Here is a 5,188-nt window from a genome sequence, read left to right as displayed (position 1 = left end):
GACCCCCGATGTGGGGGGATGGCAAATCCACCATCCTTCCCATGGGGGGCAAAAGAGCAATAGCTTATGGGGTGTATGGCAGTGAAAACTAGCCCGGGTGGGTTAGGATATTGTGTGTAGGGATCTAGAGAAGATGACCTTAGGTAACGTTAAGTTTAGTTAGTGACTGATACCTGTAGTGGGGACGCAGGTAGATTAGTGTGGATGATAATGACGTGGGAGCGCAATAGTTTAAAGGGACGACTGGGAAGCGCAAGTTTCAGAAGGGAGTAGTTAGCTGAGATGATGCCGTGTGTGTGTGAGGATGGAACAGGTGTGATTGCACAGGTGTGCAACTGGACAGGTGTGTGGAGCAGTGTGTGAGTAGTGAGTGTGTGGATCAGCGCGAATGCGCTTGGGGAGAGAAGGGTGCCGGTGGCACCAGGTGTGAGAGCACAGGTGTGCAAGTACAAGTGTGTGGAGAAAGTTGGAGTAAGTGGTACGGAGTGGTGTGCATGGTGCGAAGGTGTGGATGGGGGAAGAGTGGACCCCTTTCACGAGTACCCGGGGCGGGTAGTGTAAGTGCTAGGTAGAGGGTACAGGTAAATTGTGGTTGGATATTGGCATTTGTGGTGCGGTTGCAGAATGGTGTTGTGAATGGGTGCATTAGTGTTGTGGAAATGGCTGGGCGTGTAGCCTGTTAGTGTGTGTAGTTGGTTGGGCACTCCACCACTGTGAGGATGTCGGCCAGGTGAGGCCGCAGGTGGGCTCTGGGAGCCGGTAGAGTTGTGGATGGGGCCCGAGGATCCGGAGGACGGACCCGGGTAGCCCAGTGCCAGAGAGGGCACCGAGTGGGGAGAGAGCCAGAGGGCCTTCCCCTGGTAGTTAGGTTAGGGTAAGGAGCAGGTAAGCTCGGAGGCAACTGCAGTGGTGGAGGTGTGCAGGTGGGTAGACCCACTGGGAGAGGTACACGTCGCAGCCCAGAAATTGTACGAGGGCACCGGGAGATGAATCGGGGGAGTGAGACCCCAAATTGAAGAGCACCACAGTTTGGCCAATGGGAATTGGTTTTTAGAACCCATAGTGTAAGAGGGCCAATGGTTTGGCCGGAGAAAGACCCCGGGTAGTGTAAAGTTGTTAAAGTCATTTAGGAGATAGTTAGGATTGATGAACCTGTCGCACCATACGCAGCCACTTACCAGTGGTGATGATGATGACTCCACACCTGTGTTTTCTTTGTTCTGTGTGCAGGAAATGAGAATTGCTGTTGGATTTGTGAGACGCATCACGACGTGGATGAGACATTGGGGTGATTCCATCTCTCCCTCCCTAGGAGGGACTGATGATGAATTGGTAATGGCAAATTTTGATGTTGAGTTGAAAATGGCAAATTTTGATGAGAGTTGAAAATGGCAAATTTGATTGGTTAGGAGGGAGAGAAGACGAATTTGGTATATGGGAGGAACGGGGAAGACAGTAGGGATGTTTGTCGATTTGTAAAGTAGATGTTTATGGGTAGTGTTGTGTTTTGTGGATGCAGTAAGGGGTAAGGGAGGGGCCATGTAGGTTACCTGGTGGGGGGGGGCGTACGATAGGAACGTACCTGTCTCACCTGGTTCCCATGTGCCCCCAGTGTGCATCACCTTACATTGCGTGCACTTTTGCGCCCTTACCACCTTACTCACTTGTCTGCTTCTTTTGTCTCCCACCTCCGAGGATCTGGCTTTGGGGTAGAGAGAGAGGAAAGAGAGGTGCTGGCTGCGCAGTTGTGGGCCTGCACTTTCGCTGTTTGCTGCCGGGATCGATACACCATATGGACCGCAATGTTTGTGGCCACCCACAATGGACCGCAGTTCGTTTGCGGCCAAGCACCACCCGGGGATGGACCTATGGGTCAACGTGGCACCTATGCCATACAGGTGAACCACTTTTAGTTGACACCAAGTGCACCACAAGAAGAGCAAGAGACACCTGCAGGGTTAGGGGTTGTCGCATTTATTTTTATTCCAATGAACAATGGTGACTGCACCGATTGGTGGTGGGGTGGTGCTGTTGATGCTCGGGAAGGGTGCTCTGCACGTTATTAAAGGCCGTCGGCCACAGAGCACTCGTGGGTTGGTGTATCGATGTTGGCAAGCGCGCTCTCTCTATGCATAACATCTGCATGTGTTCCTCCAAAGACAGGTCCTGGATCGTAGTGTAGATATCAGCGTAATCTTGTAAATAATGCTCCCTACCGGCTGTATGTGTAGTTTGCGAATTCTTTCCGGATTCGGTTATCCTGTGGGTGTGTTTCTGTGAGGAGAAGGGTGCAACGTCGCAGGGGGACATATTTACTCATTTGTGAATATCTGTAAAACTGTCGCACTCAGGGTAGAGTTAATAGTAGAGGGAACTACATTGCGTGCCACACTAAAGTAGGTAAAAATTTATCGGGTCGGGACGCCCCGAGGGTAGAGAAGGGTGCAATGTTGCGAATATGGAATTTGGCCTCCATATCCGCTGGTAAATATTCCCCTATTTTCTCCAATACTCCCCAACTTTCCCCAATCCCCCATTCCCTAGTCCCATTGCATGTAAATAACAATCAGTAGAGCCGACCTTCCCCTTATTCCCCCATTAAATGTCGTGCCCAGGTCCACCGCACCACACGTAGACAACTTTCGGACATCTTCCTAGTTATTCTTATTCTATGTCAGTTAAGGCCTCGTCTCCATTAATTATGACTCTTCGTTGCACCAGAATGTGATTATATGGCATCAGTAGTGAGTTTAGGACCTTTCCCATACCTCCTTCCATCTTCTTCCCCAACAATTACAACAACAACAGAGGAGATGGCGGCGGAGCGGGGGAGGATGCGTCCTCACACCGGCTCGATTAGCGCCATAGACCATGCGCTCCACGGGGTTACCACGAAGGGGCTCCTTGTCGGCTCCTCGTCAAGGGCGGAGCCTGGTAAACCCCCCCGCACGCACCCAATGAGAAGCAACGTGCCGATTCCACGAGGCGGAGCTAACGAGCCGAGGGCGTGTCACTCCCCGCCGGATATACGCGGCCACGCGCCGGATGTGACGAGAGATGCGCCTCAGCTTGGAGACTGGAGAGAGAAGCCACCGCCACCCCCAGCGCGACGATACCTCCCCGCATCTCTGGACCGGACCGAGTCGATTCTGCCTTGAGCCAAGAGTGCACCTTGAGCCATCGCTACCTGCCTTTCCTTGCCATCAATCCCCGTGTGAGTCAGCATTTTGTCCCGTGTGTCTGTCGTCTGTCCGGGGTTAATATAAGAGTGTGTCTAAGTGCCTGTCTTCCTGTAATATACCTCTAGCCCCTGTAATCTAACCTTTTCCGCCTTAATATAACCTCCTCCGGAGGTCTTGAGAACTGAACCCCTGGTGTCGTATTGTGTGATTGTAATCCAGCCGGGTGTCTTCTTTTTCTTATTGAGCCAGCGTAGCGCGACTTCGTCAACGTCGAGTATAGTCGGGTAATTTGTGCGGACACGACGGCCATTCCGCTCGGCCCACTTTAACATCAAAGTCGTGTCTGTAACAATATGTACATATATATATTTACAGACTTGGCATTTAATATGGAATATTTTTTTTATGGGCGTGAACTTACTTTTCAAGATGTCTTAGAACCAAAAGTTCATTGGAATTATGTTGAAATTATTCTAGATTTTGTTAATGTGACCTTGAAAAGAAACAAAAACCACATTTGACATTTCGAAACAATTAATTGATCCTTGAAAGTGATGTAAACTGATATCGAACTCAATTCATGGACAGTACTGTGTTAAACGTCTACGTTTTCCAGAAGTATCTCTTTATTTTGCACATTAGCCAAAAATTTTTTTAACAAAAACAAAAGTTAAATTACGACTGGGATTACGGACAGTAAAACTACAGTTCAGTACTACGTGTAACCCCCACGCGCATTCAGGAGAGCACGTACACGTAGAGGCATGCTGTTCACGAGATTTGCCAAGGTTTGGACAGGAATCGCTTGCCATGCAGTGACAATAGCCTGCTGCAATTCACGCACAGAGACAGGCTGCTGGTCCAAGTTGTCGATTTGACGCGTTAATTCTGCCCACAAGTTCTTGAACTTGAACTTGAACTGGTTCAGGTTTCCATTCAGAACAACCAGGTCAGTTTTTCCCCCTGCATGAAAAGCAGCCCAAACGGTCACCCCACCTCCTCCAGCTTGGACTCTTGGCACTATACAATCTTTGTTGTTGGCTTCATGCACTTGTCTGCGCACTCGGACACGGCCATCTTGACGATAGACCAGAAATCTAGACTCGTCACTGAAGATCACGTGATTCCAGTGTCCTGGCTGCCATTGACGGTGCTCTCTGGCCCACTGCAATCGGCGCTGGCGGTGTTGTCTGGTCAGGCGTGGCTTTCTCAGGGGATGCCTGGCACGATAGCCTGCTTGAACCAGTCGTTGGTTGACTGGCCTTCTGGATACAGGCACATTTGTCAGTTGCTGCCACTCAGCCCTAAGCCGATTAGCTGACTTGGTACGGCCATTGTGGACTAACCGGTGCAGCTGGCGATCATCCTTCCTTGTGGTTCTGCGGGTACGTCCTGGTCTCGGTATTGGAGTAGGGACACCCCTCTGAGCATTTCGTTTCAGGATCTTTGACACCTGACCTTGAGTGATGCCATACTGCCGAGCAATAGCACACTGTTTCATGCCGTAATTTCGTAAAGCCACCACTCCATGACAAACGGCATTGTCGAGTTGACGGACCATCTCCAGAGGAAGCGGCAATAACTTTTGGAGACGTGCAGCAGTTGTTTTCCACTAATACAGAACGCAACAACCCTTGTATACTCGACTGTGATTCCAATCATCAAATGCACCTGTCCGTACATTTTGCCACGCCACCTGTGATATAATCCTGTTGTTGACTTCTTGCTGCGACAGACAATCAGTGACATGGTTCTTTTAACAAATAAATCACCAAAGTGTAAAAGAAACTCACCAGATTGATATACTGAGTTAAGAAAGTAAACCCAAGTCAAGAAAAAAAATAATTCCATATTTAATGCCAAGTCTGTATATATATATATATATTGTTACGGATCTCCGACGTCGGCTCTCCCCTTATCAAGAGGGGGTTAATCCCCTTGTCTTTGATCTGGCCAACGCGACCCTGGAAGTTATGACGTCACTTCCGGACGACGTTAACTCGGGT

General features: G+C 49.7%; 1 protein-coding gene across 1 annotated transcript in view; it reads left to right on the top strand.

Moving 5' to 3' along the window:
- Positions 1-1,743: 1,743 nt before the first annotated feature.
- POLG (DNA polymerase gamma, catalytic subunit) overlaps positions 1,744-5,188 on the top strand; it is a 335,804-nt gene continuing 332,359 nt past the window's right edge. The window contains exon 1 of the mRNA XM_078776522.1: positions 1,744-1,898. The gene's annotated coding sequence lies outside the window, so the exon portion shown is untranslated. The remainder of the gene's footprint in view (positions 1,899-5,188) is intronic.

The sequence above is a fragment of the Myxine glutinosa genome, chromosome 4, assembly GCF_964187855.1.
Source record: "Myxine glutinosa chromosome 4, kmMyxGlut1.1, whole genome shotgun sequence".
Taxonomy (NCBI): domain Eukaryota; kingdom Metazoa; phylum Chordata; class Myxini; order Myxiniformes; family Myxinidae; genus Myxine; species Myxine glutinosa.
The sequence above is the reverse complement of the archived record's forward strand: the minus strand, read 5'-3'. Positions and strand labels throughout refer to the sequence as shown.